This window comes from Chiloscyllium plagiosum, unplaced genomic scaffold (genome assembly GCF_037043375.1).
Source record: "Chiloscyllium plagiosum isolate Xiang-an unplaced genomic scaffold, Cpla_swu_hap1 HiC_scaffold_21, whole genome shotgun sequence".
Classification (NCBI taxonomy): Eukaryota; Metazoa; Chordata; class Chondrichthyes; order Orectolobiformes; family Hemiscylliidae; genus Chiloscyllium; species Chiloscyllium plagiosum.
This window is the reverse complement of record NW_028270159.1, coordinates 48,632,305-48,652,305: the sequence shown is the minus strand read 5'-3', so window position 1 is coordinate 48,652,305 and position 20,001 is coordinate 48,632,305. Positions and strand designations below refer to the sequence as shown.

General features: G+C 46.9%; 1 protein-coding gene across 1 annotated transcript in view; it reads left to right on the top strand.

Annotated features, from left to right (window-relative positions):
* The first annotated feature begins 7,214 nt into the window (after positions 1-7,214).
* Positions 7,215-20,001, top strand: part of LOC122564730 (RING finger protein 225) — a 33,351-nt gene continuing 20,564 nt past the window's right edge. The window contains exon 1 of the mRNA XM_043719866.2: positions 7,215-7,310. The gene's annotated coding sequence lies outside the window, so the exon portion shown is untranslated. The remainder of the gene's footprint in view (positions 7,311-20,001) is intronic.

The following is a 20,001-nucleotide window of genomic DNA, read 5'->3' as shown; positions in this document are numbered from 1 at the left end:
AAAAAAGCTTATCTCGATCCACCCTGTCTATACCCTTTATGGTCTTGTAGACCTCAATCAGGTCCCCCCCAGTCTCCTTTTTTTCTAATGAAAATAATCTTAGCCAACACAACCTCAGCATCCAACAAAAGGCAACATCCTCGTAAACCTTCTCTGCACCATCTTCAAAGCATCTACATCCTTTTGGTAATGTGGTGACCAGAACTGTACACAGTATTCTAAATGCAGCCAAACCAATGTCTTGTACAACTTTAACTTGACCTATCATCTCTTATACTCAATACCCCATCCGATGAAGGCAAGCGTTCTATACGCCTTCTTGACCACTCTATCCACCTGTGCAGCCACCCTCAGTGTACAATGGACCTGAACTCCCAGATCTCTCTTCTCAACAATGTTTCCCAAGGCTCAACCATTTACAGTATAGTTGGCTCTAGAATTAGACTTCCCAAAATGCATCACCTCACATTTGCCTGGATTGAACTCCATCTGCCACTTCTCCACCCAACTCTCCAGTCTATCTATATTCTCCTGTATTCTTTGACAGTCCCCTATTCTTTCTGCTACTCCACCAATCTCCATGTCATCTGCAAACTTACTGATCAGACCAACAATGGCTTTTCCAGATCATTTATGTATATTACAAACAACAGTGGCCCCAGCACTGATCCCTGTGGAACACCACTAGTCATCTTTCTTCATTTCGAGAAACACCCTTCAACTATTACTCTGCTGCTCAACCCGTTCTTTGTCCACCAAGTTAGAACACCCTGCACACCATGTGACTTCACTTTCTCTATTAGTTTACCATGGGGAAACCTTATCAAACACCTTACTAAAGTCCATGTATATGACATCAACAGCCCTTCCTTCATCTATCAACTTGGTCACTTCCCCAAAGCACTCTATTAAGTTGGTAAGGCACGATCTAACCCAGACAAAAACCATGTTGAGGAAGCTTATCAAAAATTGCAGCAGGATTTTGATCAGCTGGGGAAGTAGGTCAGGAAATGGCAAATGGAGTTTAATATAAATAAATGTGAGGCCTTGCATTTTGGAAAGTCAAACCAAGGTAGGAGTTCATAGTAAATGGGAGGGCTTTAAGGAGTGTAGTGGGACAGAGGGACCTTGGAGTTTAGGTGCACGATTTTATGAAAGTAGAACCATAGGAAGACAGGGCAGTGAAGAAGGCTTTTGGCATACTGGCCATCAGTTAGTGTATTGGGTACAGAAGTTGGGAAATTATGTTGCAGTTGTACAGGACGTTGGTGAAGCTGCACTTGGAGTATTGTGTTTAGTTTTGGTCAACTTGCTGTAGGAAGGATATTATTAAACTGGAAAGAGTGCAGAAGAAATTTACAAGGATATTGCCTGGATGCAAAAGTCTGACTAAAAGGGAGAGGTTGGACAAGCTAGGACTTTTTTTCTTTAGAGCGTAGGAGACTGAGGGGAGATATTATAGAGGTGTATAAGATCATGAGAGGCATGGGTAGGGTGAATGCTCTCAGTCTTTTTCCCAGAGTTGGGGAATCAAGGACTAGAGGGCATCAGTTTAAGGTTAGAGGGGAAACAATAAAAGGGAGCCTGAGGGACAACCTTTTTATGGAGAGGATGGTACGCATATGGAATGAGCTGCCAACGGAAATGTTTGAGGCGGGTACATTAACAACATTTAAAAAGCATTTGGATAATTACATGGATAGGAAAGGACTAGAGGGATATGGGCCAAGTGCAGGGAAATGGAGTTAGCATGGATGGACATTTTGGTCGACACCAACCAGTTTGGGCCAAAGAGCCTGTCTCTGTGCTGTAGGACTCTGTGACTCTATGACTCTCTCCAAATGTCTTTTAAATGTTGTAATTGTACTTGTATCTACCACCTCCTCTGGCAGTTCATTCCATACATGAACCACACTCTGTGTGAAAGAATTGCCCTTAGGTTACTTCTAAATGTTTTTCCTCTCACCTTAAAGATCTGCTCCTGAGTTTTGAACTCCCATACCATAGGGGAAAAAAAACCTTTGCTTTACACTCTATTCAGGCACCTCACGATTTTCTAAACCTCTATAAGGTTACCCCTCACCCTTCTATGCTCCAGTTAAAAAAGTATTGGCCTATCCAGCCTCAAACCCTCCAATCCGGACAACACCCCTGGTAAATCTTTCTGAAACCTCTCCAGTTTAATAATACTCTGACTGTAGCAGGGTGACCAGAACTATACACAGCACTGGTATAAAAGTGGCCTCACCAATGCCCTGCACAACTTCTACGTAATGTCTCAATTCCTATACTCAATGATAAACAAAAACAGAAGTTGCTGGAAAAGTTCAGCAGTCTGAAGAGAAATCAGAGTTAACGTTTCTGGTCCGGTGACCCTTCCTCATAACTGGTCTGAGCAATGGTCTGAGCAATGAAGGCAAATGTGCCAAACACCTTCTTAACCATCCTGTTTGCCTGTGATGCAAATTTCAAAGAACTATGTATCTGAACTCCTAGGTCTGTCTGTTCGGCAACACTCCCCAGGGCCTTCCCACTTCAGGAAGCAAGGTGGAGGGCATGGCCTTATCTACATCAATGGGGCTGTGGTGGAGATGTTCAAGAGCATCAAGTTCCTAGGAGTGATGATCACCAACTATCTGTCCTGGTCCACCCATGCTAATGGGATACTCAAGAAAACTCTACTTCCTCAGGAGGCTAAGGAACTTTTGCATATCCATAAAGACTTTTATCAAGGATGTAGGTTTGCTCACTGAGCTGGAAGGTTCATTTTTAGACATTTCATCGCCATACTAAATAACATCTTCAGTGAGCCTCTGGACGAAGCACTGCTGATGCTTCCTGATTTCTATTTATATGTTTGGGTTTCTTTGGGTTGGTGATGTCATTTCCTGTGGTGATGTCGTTTCCTGTTCTTTTTCTCAGGGGGTGGTAAATAAGGTCCAAGTCAATGTGTTTGTTGATAGAGTTCTGTTTGGAGTGCCATGCTTCTAGGAATTCTCGTGTGTGCCTGTGTTTGGCTTGTCCTAGGATGAATGTGTTGTCCCAGTCAAAGTGGTGTCCATCCTCATCCATATGTAAGGAGTCTAGTGAGAGAGGGTCATGTTGTTTTGTGGCTAGTTGATGTTCTCAAAGCTCACTACATCTCTTACTAATTTTTGTAGATGCACCACAGAAAGCATCCTATCTGGATGCATTACAGCTTGGTTTGGTAACTGCTCTCCCCAGGATCATAAAAAGCTACAGAGAGCTGTGAACACAGCCCAGTGCATCATGTAAGCCAACCTTCCATCCATTGACTCCATCTATGCTTCCTGCTGTCTTGGAAAGGCAGCTAACATCACCAAAGACCCTTGCCACCCTGGTTTTAATCTCTGCCAACCTCTTCTAGTGGGCAGAAGATACAAAAGCTTAAGCATGCGTTCCAGCAGATTAAAGAACAGCTGTTATCAGACTCCTGAATGGATCTCTCAAATTTTAGATTTAATGTTGACTTTGCTCTTCATGCATCTTCTCTGCCGTATTCCTCGCCCTGTTCTATTACCCTAATGTCTGTTGTATGGTATGATCTTTCTGTACTGCACACAAAGCAAAACTTTTCACTTTACCTCGGTACATGTGACAATAATAAATCAAATCAAGTCATTAATTATATGAATCCTGCTCTTGTTCATTTTGCCAAAATGCAATACATTGCATTTATCTGAGTTAAACTCCTTCTGCTGCTGGGAACCCCTGATACAGCCCTGCTGAGAGTGTGGATGAGGTTTAACCCATGGCTGAGACTTACTGGGGGATTTTGTGCCGACAAGATGGATGGCCACATTTGCCCGGGATGAGGCGAGCAAGCCTGTGGTGATACTGAGGGAGACTGGGGCCAGCCAAACTCTCCTGCTGTTGCCTGACCGTTCCAGCAGAGGGTGCAGTGAGTGCCAAGGGCTAGCTAAAGGGATGGAAACCCGGTCCATGCCTATTTCCCTTTTCCAGGTGCATCTGGAGTATGACCTTGTGTTGGGACCAGTGACTGTGGGTTGCTTGGGGATGGGATTGATCGGATCCTCAGCAATGAGCTGGTGGAATTTTGTGAAAGCATTCCTCGGTGATATCCAAGGAGACTCCTAGGGGCTGGCGCTAATCAGGGACACCAGATCTCTGCAGGAGAAGACAGTTCTGCCAGTAAAGGCCGACTGGGGGGAGGTGACAACATAAACAGAAGACCTGGTTATCCTGGTTTCAGCAATCTGGAAGATCCCAAGAAGACAATAATCCGGCCTTTCCGAGACACAAAAACTAAAACATGAAGTACTGGAAAAACTCAGCAAGTCTGGCAACATCTCTGGAGAGAAAGCAGAGTTAATGTTTTGGGTCCATTGACCCTTCTTCAGAACAGCTGGGGAAAGGTAAGGTGAGGGCAGTAGTGGGGCTGGGGGGGGGAATGCAGAGAGTAGGGATAAGGTGGAGTTACACCCCAAAACGAGACAGAGAGAAAACCAATTGGCCAGACAAACAAGAGGTCAAAGGTCAGTTTAGGGGAATCAATAGCTATTCGAGGTTGACGATGGGTTACCTGGTGTAGGCGATGACAAGGCCTGGTGAGTGGGGATAAAGACATGGGAGAGGCTGCTCACGCCTTAAAATTGTTAAACTCAATATTGAGTCCAGGACGCTGCAGGGCTCCCAAAGCGGAAAATGAGGGGCTGTTCTGAGGCCTTTCCCTGAGACAGCTGAGTGAACTGATCCACTGTAAATAAAAAGGCACGAGCTCAGAGCACTCAAACTGAAGCTGAGGCAGAAACAGTTTCAAAATTCTACTATGTTAAAAGTGAAGAGCCAATAAGGAAATAGAGATATCCCCTGTTCACCCCCTCACAGACCTCTATCAGTGATCTACTGAGTAGTGATATCACCAAGTTCTTTGGGTCTACCACAGAGGATTAATGAACCTGGCTTATCCAAGAGGGAAGGAAAATATTAAATATTATTACATATGATATTAAATATTAATACTAAATGCAAATGTTACAGCAGGAAACAGGACAGGGATTCATAGCTGCACCGTTGATATAAATCAGCATTAAGGTGAGACCAATTTGAATACACATGGGCTTGTTGCTAAATCCAGGATATGCATAATATTTGCTGAAATTATTTGTGGTTTGTATATTTTAATATTGTGTGGAATTCTGGTCTCCTTCCTATTGGAAAGATGTTGTGAAACTTGAAAGGGTTCAAAAAAGATTTACAAGGATGTTGCCAGGGTTGGAGGATCTGAACTATAGGTTGAAGTTGAATAGGCTGGGGCTGTTTTCCCTGGAGCGTCGGAGGCTGAGGGGTGACCTTATAGAGGTTTACAAAATTATGAGGGGCATGGATAGGATAAATAGACAAAGTCTATCCCTGGGGTGAAGGAGTCCAGAACTAGAGGGTATAGGTTTAGGGTGAGAGGGGAAAGATATAAAAGAGACCTAAGGGGCAACTTATTCATGCAGAGGGCGGTACGTGTATGGAATGAGCTGCCAGAGGAAGTGATGGAGGCTGGTACAATTACAGCATTTAAAAAGCATCTGGATGGGTGTAAGTATAGGAAGGGTTTAGAGGGATATGGGCCAAAAGATGGCAAATGGGACTAGATCTATACAGGATACCTGGTCAGCATGGCTGAGTTGGACTGAAGGGTCTGTTTCTGTGATGTATATCTTTATGACCCTATGAGTCTATGACTGTGAATGTGGGATGAATTTTAGAGATCTGCCTTGATGGGGAAAGCATTTCTGGGAACTTTGAATGAAATAATCGTCAGGAAAATGAGAGATCCTAAAGAGCCCAGGTCAAGTCGAAGTAAATCAAGCGATCCTAGTGACGTGAGCTCTCTCTTTGTTGCATTGTCAATTTAAAGTTGTTTGTCTTTTCAGTTGAAATATCCTTCAACGGTTAAGTCATGTTTGGATCATGTTGATTTCAGTTGGTTTGTTACATTAAAATCCTTCAGTTTTCTTTCAATCAGTCTCAGGGTGGGGGGGAATGGATTTCCTTTATGTCTCGAAAAGGTTATCAGTTGCTGTCATGAATGTAAGATGATGGTGTTAAAGACAAAGTTATCTGCCGTTAACCGAAGATAAACATTGGCCAGAACCCAAAAGGGCTCTCCAACTCTTCAAACATGACCATGGAATCTCGTAAGTTCACTTGACAGAAATAAGGTGGTTTGGCGCAAATGTCAATTCTGAATGGTGTTCATTAGCAAAGTTTGGCGGGATATGGGCCTAGTGCTGACAAATGGTACTAGACTAGGTTTGGGATATCTGGTCGGCATGGGCGAGTTGGACTGAAGGTTCTGTTTCCATGCTATACATCTCTACAACTCTATGACCAGAGAAAGAGAGATTGCAAGAGAGTGAAAAACAAACCTTTCCAAGCGTTGCTTGTCCACAGAGCGCATTGACAAGAGCTGTTGTGGGAGCCAATGGAGTTAGTGAGGGACTGAGCCAAGCTTCAGACATTTGGAATGATATCTCATGATAGGAGACGCATTCCTTTTGCATTCTTCCTGGCCAATTCTAAACTTCTTCAAGGTTGAAAACATTGTTTTCATAACATGTGCAAGTTAGGTAGATTGGCCATGCTAAATTACCCATAGTGCTCAGGGGTGTGTGGGTTAGGTGTGTTAGCCATGGGGAATGCAGGGTTTCAGGGATTGGGTAGGGGCATGGGTCTGGGTGGGACACTCTTTGGAGAGTTGGTGCAGTCTTGTTGGGCCAAATGACCTGTTTCCGCACTGTAGGAACTCTATTAAAAATGATGGGCAATAAATGTTGGCCTAGCCAGAGATTCCCACATCCCCTGTATGAATAAAAAAGGACAATGGAGAGCTTCAGGGTGGTAAAGCAGCACTGCCCCCATTCTAGTCAGTTTCCTAAAGACACATTAATTATAATTTCACCCTCCCTTGAGATAGAATCTGCCAGCACTGAGGGCCAGATTAAACTCCTTTCTCATTTAACTAATGCTCCTCGGGTTTCAGCTGCATAACGTATTAGGAAAATGCATGGGAACAAAGAGCCTTTTTCAAACTTTGTGCTTGTGAGTGTGTGTGTTGGACACGCCTGTGGGAGTGCTGCTGTATTGCCTGTTACTTCTGACGGGTGTGTGCAACTCCACAGCAGATACTGTCGTCCTCACACGGAATAGACAGTTTACCTCTGGTCCAGCCTTATCTTCTGAGAGCACGGGGCAGTCCCCTGAGACACAGCATCAGGAAGGGGAGCAGGCTCTGGGACTAGATCAGGAGAAGTGATACGCCGTCTGTGGCATCTGTGAGTATCTCTCAAGGAATTCCGTCTTTAATTTGATTTTAAGCAGGGCTTTTGCAGTCAGCAGAAATATTTTTCCTGTAAATATATTTGGTGTAATTTGGATGTGGCCAGTTTTTCAGAACAACATTGCCAGCACCATTTGTCCTCGGTTCTCGTACAGTTTTCAGTACATTGGTATGAGATTAACCAGCCCCTAACACAGGACGTTGTCTCAAGCTACTGGGGTCGTCAAACCCACCAGGAGCTAGAATTTAACTTCCTGGTCAATCGTGTGAACAACACACAGAATAAAGACATTTTAAAATTGCACTTTGCTCTTTCTCCTTGGAATACTTTTATCCGTTACGGAGAATTTGGAAATGGACAAAATGAATGTTTAATTGGGTTGGAGATCAGAGGCGATGAGATAAACCTGACAGGAAATTGTCCAACCAAGGGTGGAAATCTGAAAAACCAGCCAATAAAAGTAGGTCTCTGAGGTAAATGATTCACGTGGAGGCCTTTTGGCTTCTCAAGTCATGCTGGCTCCTTGTGGAGGTATTAACTCAGTCCCATTCGTCCCTCTCCATATCCTCATGACCCTATAATTGACTTCCCTCGATAGCTCATCTAATTTCCCTTCAAAACAATTCAGCTTTCCCCACCCCTCTCTGTCAGTGAACTCCAGGATCTTGATTTAACTTCTCATGTCTCCCAGCCTCTTCTGTCCCCCACCATAGGGTGCCAACAGAACAAGATTAGATTAGATTCCCTACAGTATGGAAACAGGCCCTTCAGCCCAACAAGTCCACTCTGACCCTCCGAAGAGTAACCTACCCAGACCCATTCCCCACATTTACCCCTGACTATTGCATCTAACACGATGGACAATTTAGCATGGCCAATTCACCTGACCTGCACATCTTTGGATTGTGGGAGGAAACCGGAGCACCCGGAGGAAACCGACGCTGACACGGGGAGAATGTGCAAACTCCACACAGACAGTGGCTGGAATCGAACCTGGGTCCCTGGTGCTGTGAGACAGCAGTGCTAACCACTGAGAATCTGGGTGCTCTGATAACACTGGCCAAACTGACAAGGGCTGTGCAATTTTGTAATGCTCCTGGAAGTGACCATTTCGCCCTGTGGGATTGGGTCAGCCCAGCCCTGCTGGAGGTCTGGGGGAGTAATGGTTGTGACCAGTAGCAAGTGTGAATGTCTTCAGAAGTTTCACCTTGAAAGCTGGGGGTGGGGAAAGGTGGGGGGGTTGGAAAAGAGATCAGAAATCGATGGTCTATTTCACCTCTTCATGTGGATTTCAAAATTCTGTCCAAGGTCGTTGCTTCAGAGTTGGTGATGTACCCTGATCAGTAATACGTGGTACTTCACAGCAATTTCTCTGTGGGCCTTGTGCTACTCAGGGATGTGACTGTGTGCAGGACAGTGGCAGGGAGCTGGACACATGCCTCACTAGCCCAAGCCAGGAGAAAGCATTTGGCAGAATATTGCAAACATATATGATGGATGTGCTGTCCAAAATAGGGTTATCCGCAATTAGAGTTGAAAAGTATGGTGCTGGAAAAACACAGCAGGACAGGCAGCATCCGAGGAGCAGGAGAATCGACGTTTCGGACATAAACCCTTCTTCAGGAATGAGGCTGGTGTGCCAAGCGAGCTGAGATAAAAGGTTGGGGGGAGGGCATTTGGGGGAGGGGTGCTGGGAATACGATAGGTGGAAGGAGGTGAGGGTGAGGGTGGTAGGCCGGAGAGGGGGTGGGGCGGAGAGGTCGGGAAGAAGATTGCAGGTCAAGAAGGTAGTGCTGAATCCGGGGGTTGGGACTGAGATAAGGTGGGGGGAGGGGAAATGAGGAAGCTGGAGAAATTACATTCATCCCTTGTGGTTTGAGGGTTCCTTGGTGGAAGATGAGGCGCTCTTCCTCCAGGCATCGTGTGGCCAGGGTCTGGCGGTGGAGGAGGCCAAGGACCTGCATGTCCTTGGCAGAGTGGGAAGGGGAGTTAAAGTGTTCAGCCACGGGGCGGTTGGGTTGGTTGTTGCAGGTGTCCCAGAGATGTTCCCTGAAACATTCCACAAGTAGGCGGCCTGTCTCCCCAATGTAGAGGAGACCACATCGGGTGCAGCGGATGCAGTAAATGATGTGTGTGGAGGTGCAGGTGAATTTACAATGGATATAGAAGGATCCATTGGGGCCTTGGAGGGAGGTGAGGGGGGAGGTGTGGGCGCAAGTTTTGCACTTCTTGCGGTTGCAAGGGAAGGTGCCGGGAGTGGAGGTTGGGCTGGTGGGGGGTGTGGACCTGACGAGGGAGTCGCGGAGGGAGTGGTCTTTCCGGAATGCTGATAGGGGTGAGGAGGGAAATATATCCTTGGTGGTGGGGTCTGTTTGGAGGTGGCGGAAATGACGGAGGATGATACGATGTATCTGGAGGTTGGTGGGGTGGAAGGTGAGGACCAGTGGGGTTCTGTTCTGGTGGCGATTGGAGGGTTGGGGTTCAAGGGCGGAGGTGCAGGAAGTGAAGGAGATGCGGTGGAGAGCATCGTCGACCATGTTGGAAGGGAAATTGCGGTCTTTGAAGAAGGAGGCCATTTGGGTAGTTCGATAGTGGAATTGGTCCTCCTGGGAGCAGATGCGGCGGAGGCAAAGGAATTGGGAATATGGGATGGCGCTTTTACAGGGGGCAGGGTGGGAGGAGGTGTAACCTAGGTAGTTGTGGGAGTCGGTCGGTTTGTAGTAAATGTCTGTGTTGAGTCGGTCTCCCGAGATAGAAATGTAGAGGTCTAGGAAGGGGAGGGAGGAGTCTGAGACGGTCCAGATAAATTTGAGGTAGGGATGGAAGGTGTTAGTAAAGTGGATGAACTGTTCAACCTCCTCGTGGGAGCACGAGGCAGCGCCGATACAGTCATCGATGTAGCGGAGGAAAAGGTGGGGAGTGGTGCCAGTGTAGATGTGGAAGATGGACTGTTCCACATATCCTACAAAGAGGCAGGCATAGCTGGGGCCCATGCAGGTGCCCATGGCTACTCCTTTGGTTTGGAGGAAGTGGGAGGATTGGAAGGAGAAGTTGTTAAGAGTGAGGACCAGTTCAGTCAGTCGAAGGAGGGTGTGTCAGTGGAAGGGTACTGGTTGGGTCGGTGGGAGAGGAAGAAGCGGAGGACTTGGAGACCTTCGTGATGGGGGATGGAGGTGTACAGGGACTGGATGTCCATCATGAAGATAAGGCGTTGGGGGCCGGGGAAGCGAAAATCATGGAGGAGGTGGAGGGCGTGGGTGGTGTCCCGAATGTAGGTGGGGAGTTCTTGGACTAAGGGGACAGGACCATGTCGAGGTACGCAGAGATGAGTTCGGTGGGGCAGGAGCAGGCTGAGACAATGGGTCGGCCGGGGCAGTCAGGTTTGTGGATTTTGGGTAAGAGGTAGAAACGGGCGGTGCGGGGTTGTGGGATTATGAGGTTGGAGGCGGTGGATGGGAGATCCCATGAGGTGATGAGGTTATGGAAGGTCTGGGAGATGATGGTTTGGTGGTGGGAGGTGGGGTCATGGTCAAGGGGGCAGTAGGAGGAGGTGTTCCGCGAGCTGGCGTTTAGCCTCAGCGGTGTAAAGATCAGTGCGCCAAACGACTACCGCGCCTCCCTTGTCTGCCAGTTTGATGGCGAGATTGGAGTTGGAGCGGAGGGAGTGGGGGGCTGCATGTTGTGAGGGTGAGAGGTTAGAGTGGGTGAGAGGGGTGGACAGGTTGAGGCGGTCAATGTCGCGGCGGCAGTTGGATATGAAGAGATCGAGGGCACGTAAGACGCCAGCACGGGGTGTCCAGGTGGATGGGGTGTGTTGGAGGCAGGAGAAGGGGTCATCAGAGGGTGGGTGAGAATCCTGGTTGAAGAAGTAGGCGCAGAGGCAAAGGCGGCGGAAGAAATGCTCAATGTCTCGCCGTGTGTCGAACTCATTGATCCGGGAGCGTAGGGGGATGAAGGTGGGGCCTCTGCTGTGGACCGATCCACAATGAGACCCAACTGCTCTACACAAGCAGCAGGAACTGCAGGGTTTGAGTTATAAAGAGAGGCTGAATAGGCCGGAACAGTTTTTTTTAACTGGAACATAGGAGGTTGAGGAGTGACCTTACAGAGGTTTATAAAATCACGGAGAACGTAGATATGGTGATTGGAAAGGTCTTTTCCCTAGGGTGAGGAAGTGCAAAACTAGAGGGCATAGTTTTGAGGTGAGAGCAGAAGGATTTAAAGGGGACCTGAGGGGCAACATTTCATGCAGAGATGTTTTGAATGTAGAATGAACTGCCAGAGGAAGTGGTAAATGCAGGTACAGTTACAACAGTTAAAAGACATTTGGGCAGGTACATGAATAGGAAAGGTTTATAGGGATATGGGCCAAATGCAGGCAAGTGCGACTGGTTTAGTTTGGGAAACCTGGTCAGCATGGACTAGTTGGACTGAAGGGTCTATTGCTGAATTACTCTATGACCCTATGAACACAGCTTCAGTCAGGGAGTGGGGACTGGAAAGATTGCAAGTCAAATCTGGAGTTGGAGCTGGAAATGTGTTGCTGGAAAAGCGCAGCAGGTGAGGCAGCATCCAGGGAATAGGAGAGTCGACGTTTCGGGCATAAGCCCTTCTTCAAAGGGCTTATGCCCGAAACGTCGACTCTCCTATTCCCTGGATGCTGCCTGACCTGCTGCGCTTTTCCAGCAACACATTTCCAGCTCTAATCTCCAGCATCTGCAGACCTCACTTTCTCCTCAAAAATCTGGAGTTGGGAAAGGCTGGCATCTCTCCCCTTGATCCAGCTGTACATAGAATCATAGAATCTTTACAGTGTGGAAACAGGCCGTTCAGCCCAAGTCCACACCTACCCTCTGAAGAGTAACCCACGCAGACCCATTCCTCTACCCTATTACCTCACTTACACATTCCTGAACACTATGGGCAATTGAGCACGACCAATTCATCTAACCTGCACATCTTTGGACCATGGGAGGAAACTGGAGTATCTAGAGGAAACCCACGCAGACGCAGGGAGAACTCCACACAGATAGTCGCCCAAGGTTGGAATCGAACCCAGGTCCCTGGGGCTGTGAGGCAGCAGTGCTAACCACTGAGCCACTGTGAGTCCATCAGGAAGGATGTGGGCCTGCAGTTTGTGGTAATCCCAGGCCATGGAAGCATGCCAGCTACACTCTGGAAATGGACAGTGTCGCTGTCTACTGTGCAGAATGGTAACCATCCGCGACTGTGTCAAACATACCTCAGGAGCTGACATTTCTGTGGTAGCCCCCATCCCCCCAGAACGAGGGTAATGTTGCTGACAGAGAGGAGCTGCACAGAAAGACCTCTGTGTGGGATGGTGTGGTATTGCAGCTAGGCCTTTCCTGCTATAGGCAAACCACAGGGGTTTATAGATTGACCATCAACCTGTTTGGCCATGTTCTGACACATTTTATGGCTCAGTCCTGGAGTGTGATGTGCTGTTCAGTAACTAGGCCTCCCGATCTATCGCCCCCTTCACCGTCAGGTAGGAATTGTCTAACGGCGCTGGGGATAGGGCTCTAAGGAGTTGTGAGTATACATCACAAACCGGGACCATCCTAGAGCCAAGGCCATACAGAGATTGGACACAGGGAAGTGACAGTCCAGTTTACTGCCACTTGAAGCAGGTTATCTGGTGTGAGATTCTCAGTGTTTCTGTACCTGCTGTAGGTCTGGTCCACACCTTGCTGCTGCTCCTTGGTGATCACCAAATGGGCTCAACTTTGCTTGTAGAGAGAAAGTGAGGTCTGCAGATGCTGGAGATCAGAGTCGAAAGAGTGTTGCTGGAAAAGCACAGCAGGTCAGGCAGCATCCGAGGAGCAGGAGAATCCACATTTCGGACTGGAGCCCTCCGTCAGGAATGAGGAATCAGCTCATTCCTGATGAAGGGCTCTGGCCCGAAATGTCCATTCTCCTGCTCCTCGGATGCTGCCTGACCTGCTGTGCTTTTCCAGCAACACTCTCAACTCAACTTTGCATGTTGTAGGCTGCCCACATCTCCTGATGTAGCGAGGTCACATTGTGCAGAGTACTGAGAACTCGATCTGCTCCTGACACCCTCGAATCCTCCACCAACTCCCGCCCAGTATCGAACCCCAGTGCTGGTGTCAAGCTCTGACTCACTTCAACTTGGGAGCAAACTCTTTATTGCAACCATGTGCTATCAAAGCAGAAAGGTGAATGTGGAGATTAGCATCCCTTTTGATTTGTTCATGGGACGTGGGTGTCATTGGCTAGGCCATCATTTATTGCCCATCTCTAATTGCCCTGCAGGGGGCATTCAGGAGGAGGGGATTGCTGAGTGTCATTATTGCTGGACCATTAATCCAGAGACCCAACTAATTTTCTGGGGACCTAGGTTCGAATCCCACCATGGCAGATAATAGAATTTAAAGTCTGTAAAAAAAAAATCTGGAATTAAGAGGCTAATGATGACGATGAATCTATTGCTGGTGTTGGAAAAACCCATCTGGTTCACTAATGTCCTTTAAGGAAGGACTTTGCCATCCTTACCTAGTCTGGACTACATGTGACTCCAGACCCACAGTAAGGTGGTTGACTCCTAACCATTAGGAAGGATAATAGATGCTGGCCTAGCTAGTGATGCCCTCTTCAAGAATTAATAAAAGAAAATTGAGACAGAGGACACATGAGGCAGCAATTCTGAGAGGGCATACTTTAGATCTTTGAAAAGCCCATCGGCCAAGGGACTTATTAAATTGAGAAATATCCCTGGACTACAGAGGTCAGCCCGATAGTGATGGATCCTCAAACGTTCAGGGCCAAAGGCAACAGGTCACTTGATCCTAGTCCTTTCCTACCCATCTGTATTACCACAAATCCATGACATCTGAAATGTGTAGGTACTGGTTATCATCAGGATTGAGGCAGTAGGCTGTGGTTCTGAGGGACTCTGAGCCAGCTATTACAAACAATTGATTGTTGCTTACTTCTTGGTGTGGATGATATGAGGGGCCTGGGAGAGTGAGTGTAAATTCTGGGCTGTCTGCAAACAGTGCTGATAATGTCAAGGCTTGGTTATGCTCCCACACCACCAACTGGTCTCCAAGTGACCAGAGACCAAGAATCTCTTTCAACCCAAAACCAGGCCCCTGTCACCCAGCGATTATAGATATTGGAAATTTTTTTTAATATAGAGTAGTATGGTGACTCAGTGGTTAGCACGTCTACCTCACTGCACCAGAGACATGAGTTTGAGTCCACCCTTGGGCGACTGTCTAGAGTATGCGAGCTCTCCATGTGTCTCTGTGGGTTTACTCTGGGTGCTCTGGTTTCCTCCCACAGTCCAAAGATGTGCGGATTCGATGGATTGGCCGTGCTAAATTGCCCAAAGTGTCCAGAGATGTGCAGGCTAGGTGGATTATCCATGGGAAATACAAGGTTACAAGGATAGAGCAAAGGGGTGTGACTGAATGGGATGCTCTTCGGAGGGTTGGTGTTGACACGATGGGCTGAATGGCCTGCTTCCACACTTTAGGAATATTATGATTGTATGAACATGTTGTAAACAACTATTGCATAATTTGACATTAATATAACTGAAAATCCTAAGTGCTATTTGTCCAGTTTAAATGATTGATCCATTTAAAGTTAGATGGGTTCAGTGGTGGTCATTGTTTGGTTTATTTAATATTAAAAAATAATGGTGACCTGATGCTATTCCATAATAATAAGGTTGTGCTGAGGTACAAAGTGAGTTAGACAGAGCTCCTTCACCTCTGGGACCATGCAACCCAATGCAAAAAGTGCTTGTTCTTTACGTAAAAGGTCTCAGTGAAATGTGTCTGATCACGTTAAATCTAATTCCTGCTGGATCTGGGTCCATCAAACCACACATATTGAAATGAAATTAGCTGTCGCATATGCGGAATGGTGCAAAGAATACTTTGGCACTGTAATCTGTGGTTAGTGGTCTGTGGTCAGCAAGGTTTTGGAAAGAATTCTGAGGAATAGGATTTATGACTATTTGGCAAAGCATAGCGTGATTAAAGACAGTCAGCATGGCTTTGTGAGGGGCAGCTCAAGCCTCACAAATCTTATTGAGTTCTTTGAGGAGTTGTCAAGACAGGTCGACGAGAGTCAAGCAGTGGATGTGGTGTATATGGACTTCAGCAAGGCATTTGATAAGGTTCCCCATGGTAGGCTCATTCATAAAGTCAGGAAATATGGAATACAGGGAGATTTGGCTATCTGGATTCAGAATTGGTTGGCTGCCAGAAGGCAGAGAGTGGTTATAGATGGAAAATAATCTGCCTGTAGGTCAGTGTTGAGTGGGGTCCCGCAGGGCTCTGTTCTTGGGCCTCTGCTCTTTGTAGTTTTTATAAATGACTTGGATGAGGAGGTTGAGGGGTGGGTTAGTAAATTTGCAGATGACACAAAGGTTGGAGGTGTCGTCGATAGTACAGAGGGCTACTGCAGGCTGCAGCGCGACATCGACAGGATGCAGAGCTGGGCTGAGAAATGGCAGATGGAGTTCAACCTGGATAAATGCGAAGTGATGCACTTTGGAAGGTCGAACTCGAATGCTGAATGTAGGATTAAAGACAGGATTCTTGGCAGTGTGGAAGAACAGAGGGATCTGGATGTGCAATTACATAGATCCCTCAAAGTTCCCACCTAAGGGCGGCATGTTGGCACAGTGGTTAGCACTGCTGCCTCACAGCGCCAGAGACCCGGGTTCCCACCTCAGGTGACTCTGTGGAGTTTGCACATTCGCCCCGTGTCTGCGTGGGTTTCCTCCGGGTGCTCTGGTTTCCTCCCACAATCCAAAAATGTGCAGGTCAGGTGAATTGGCCATGCTGAATTGCCCATTGTGTCAGGTGAAGGGGTAAATGTAGGGGAATGGGTCTGGGTGGGTTGTGCTTCGGCGGGTCGGTGTGGATTTGTTGGGCTGAAGGGCCTGTTTCCACACTGTAAGTAATCTAATCTAAGTAGATAGGGTTGTTAAGAAAGCATATGGTGTTTTGGCTTACATTAACAGAGCGATCAAGTTTAAGAGCTGCGAGGTTTTGCTGCAGCTGTACAAGTCCCTGGTGAGACCACACTTGGAATATTGCGTCCAATTCTGGTCGCCCTACTATAGGAAAGATACAGAGGCTTTGGGGAGGGTGCAAAGAAGGTTTACCAGGATGCTGCCTGGATGGAGGGCTTGCCTTATGAAGAAAGGTTGAATAAGCTCGGACATTTCTCTCTGGAGAGGAGGAGGAAGAGAGGAGACCTGATCGAGGTGTACAAAATAATGAGTGGAATAGAGAGTCAATAGCCAGAAACTCTTCCCCAGGGCAGGATTGGCTGGTATGAGGAGTCATAGTTTGAAGATATTAGGAGGAAGGTATAAAGGAGGCGTCAGAGGAAGGTTCTTTACCACAGAGAGTTGTGAATGTATGGAATGCGTTGCCAACGGTGGTGGTGGAAGTAGAGTCATTAGGGACATTTAAGCGACTGCTGGATATGTACATGGAGAGCAGTGAGTTGAGGGGTGCGTAGGTTAAGTTACTATATTTTACATTAGGATTAAACCTCGGCACAACATCATGGGCCAAAGGGCCTGTTCTGTGCTGTACTTTTCTATGTTCTATGTTCTATCTCTCCAGTGCGGAGTGCTTGGAATCATTTGTTATGAAGCAGACCAAATCCCCTCAAAATATATTAAGATAACCCAGACTGTAATATGTAGAAAGAGTAGTTTTTATTTGTCATTTCTCCCATATACAACTGAAACAGTAAAAACGGGACAGCTTTCCTCCAGAACCGAGGGTGCTACATGGACAGCACAAACTACACACTCGTGCACGGCATAAAGGGCATACGAAGTGCAAAACATGCAGGTTACAGTGTAATAGAAGAATGATAAATAATAAGACATTTTTCGAGTAGCAATTCAAAGTTTTGCAAAGAATTTCAGATGGGAAAGAGTCCGATCATACTGTGTTAAGGAGCCTGTTGGCTTGGGGGAAGAAACTGTTGCACAGTCCGGCCGTGAGAGACCGAATGCTCCGGTATCTTCTGCCAGATGGCAGGAGGGAGGAGAGTTTGAGTGAGGGGTGTGTGGGGTCTTCCACAATGCTGTCACCCTTTCGGATGCAGCGTGTGGTGTACATGCCTGTAATGGAGGGAAGAGAGACCCTGATGATCCTCTCAGCTGTCCTCACTATCCATTGTAGGGTATTATGATCCAAGACGGTACAATTCCTGAACCAGGCAGTGATGCAGCAGCTCAGGGTACTCTCAATGAACCCTCTGTAGAATGGAGGTGTGTGAGTGTGTGTGTGTGTGTGTGAGGGGGGGGTGCGGGAGGAACATGGACTTTTCTCAGACAATGCAGAAAGTAGAGATGCTGCTGGGCTTTCTTGGCTGTGGAGCTCGTGTTGTGGGAGGGTCCAGGTGAGATTCTCCGCCAGGTGTATGCCAAGAAATTTAGTGCTCTTCACGATCTCCATGGGAAGCAGTCAATGTCCAGCGGACAGTGCTCACTCCATGCTCTCTTGAAGTCAACAACCATCTCTTTCGTCCTGTCCACATTCAGAGGCAGGTTGTTGGCTCCGCACCATCTGTTAGCCGCTGCGCCTCTTCTGTACATCTCCTCTGTACGCTGACTCTGTACGCTGGCTCTGCACCAGTCTGTTAGCCGCTGCGCCTCTTCTGTACACCTCCTCTGTACGCTGGCTCTGTACCAGTCTGTTAGCCATTGCGCCTCCTCTGTACGCTGACTCTGTACGCTGGCTCTGCACAAGTCCGTTAGCCGCTGCGCCTCCTCTGTACGCTGACTCTGTACGCTGGCTCTGCACCAGTCCGTTAGCCGTTGCGCCTCCTCTGTACGCTGACTCTGTACGCTGGCTCTGTACCAGTCCATTAGCCGCTGCGCCTCCTCTATACGCTGAATCTGTACGCTGGCTCTGTATGCTGCATCTGTACGCTGGCTCTGCACCAGTCCGTTAGCCATTGTGCCTCCCCTGTATGCTGACTCATCATTTTTCTCATATTTTCTCATTTTAAAGGCAAGATGCCAAGTGTTGAGTTCCAGGTGCAATTCGATTGGTCAAACTTTCAGTATTGAAGGGAAAAGTGCTTTATTCATACACTATAGTTAAAATACAACAAAAGAAAGAAGCAGTTGGAATAATTTAACTCTGTTGGAAAACAGATTATTTAACTACGATGCAGTAACTGTCCCAATGCAGTAACATCTCATAAACACACCCTTTGCAAAGGCAATTTCAGTAAAATAGATTGTCTCACAGGCAGGTCTCCAGGCCAGGAAGAAAACCTTCAAGAGAAAACTCTGAGAGAGAGAGGAGCAGGGAGACATGTGCTACAGTTTCCAAACCCAGCTTCAACAACTGCTGCTGAAAGCCAAAACTAAAACTCTTGGCTCCGTGGGAGCTTAAAACCATTCGGGCTGCTTCTATTGTTCCAATTTTAAAAGAAAACCCAAGGCCTTATAAGCTGTTTACTCTATTCGATTAAAATGTTACCTCTGTCTTAAAATGTCTCTTCTAAAAAACCAGGACAAAATATACTCCGTAAAGCCGTAGAATTGTAACACTTGGAACCGTGCCATCTCTCAATGTTTAGAACATTAAAAGTGGAATGGAGGATTATTAGATCAGGGATTTCATTAAACAGCCTTGATAGGCTGAGAGGCCTGCTTCTACTTTCACATCTGATCTTACAGTCTTTTATATTGGCACTGTCACATTACAGGGATATCCCTCACCTGAGACCTGCGGGACTCACTGCAATGAGGGATGTTGTTGGAATCCAACATTTCTTGGAAGACACAGGAGAATACTATAAACTATCATTCCCATCAAAATATCCATTATCAAACAATGTCAAACTGCTTCTGCAGGGTTTCATTCATGTTGGTACACTGCCTCTTGATTAGATTCCCTACAGTGTGGAAACAGGCCCTTCGGCTCAACAAGTCCACACCGACCCTCTGAAGAGTAACCCGCCCAGACCCATTTCCCTCTGACTAACGCACCTAACAGTATGGACAATTTCGCATGGTCAGTTCTCCTGAAATGCACACCTTTGGACTGTGGGAGGAAACCCACACACACAGGGAGAAGGTGCAAACTCCACACAGACAGTCACCTGAGGCTGGAATCGAACCTGGGACCCTGGTGCTATGAGGCAGCAGTGCTAACCACTGAGCCACCATGACATCCTTAACAAATACTGACATATCAATGTATTCTCTGAGCTGCTCCACCCTTAACATGCAACATGATTTAAAGGGCATTGTACAAATTTAAGCTATTGTGAATTGCAGCAATTAAAGCCCAAGATTTATAAATACCTACCATATCCTAGTGATCTCACAGCATCATCTGCAATAAGTCCCATCCTGTAGACTGAGATAGTACACACATGACTTGGTCTGCGGTGGATAATTAGTGTGTCTTCTTCCACACCAAACAAAGTCAGATTGAATGTTGTCAAAATATTCTGTCGTTATTTTGTGATCACATAAAATTCTGTACACTATCACATTAGTCCCTATTGCTAACTGACAGTCCTGATACTAATAGATTAATAAAACATAGGCTCATGTCTAATAAGGAACGTAGATTGAGAGTATTATTCAAAATCTGTGACACCTTCTGTTAAAATATTCGCAATCCATATTTCATGT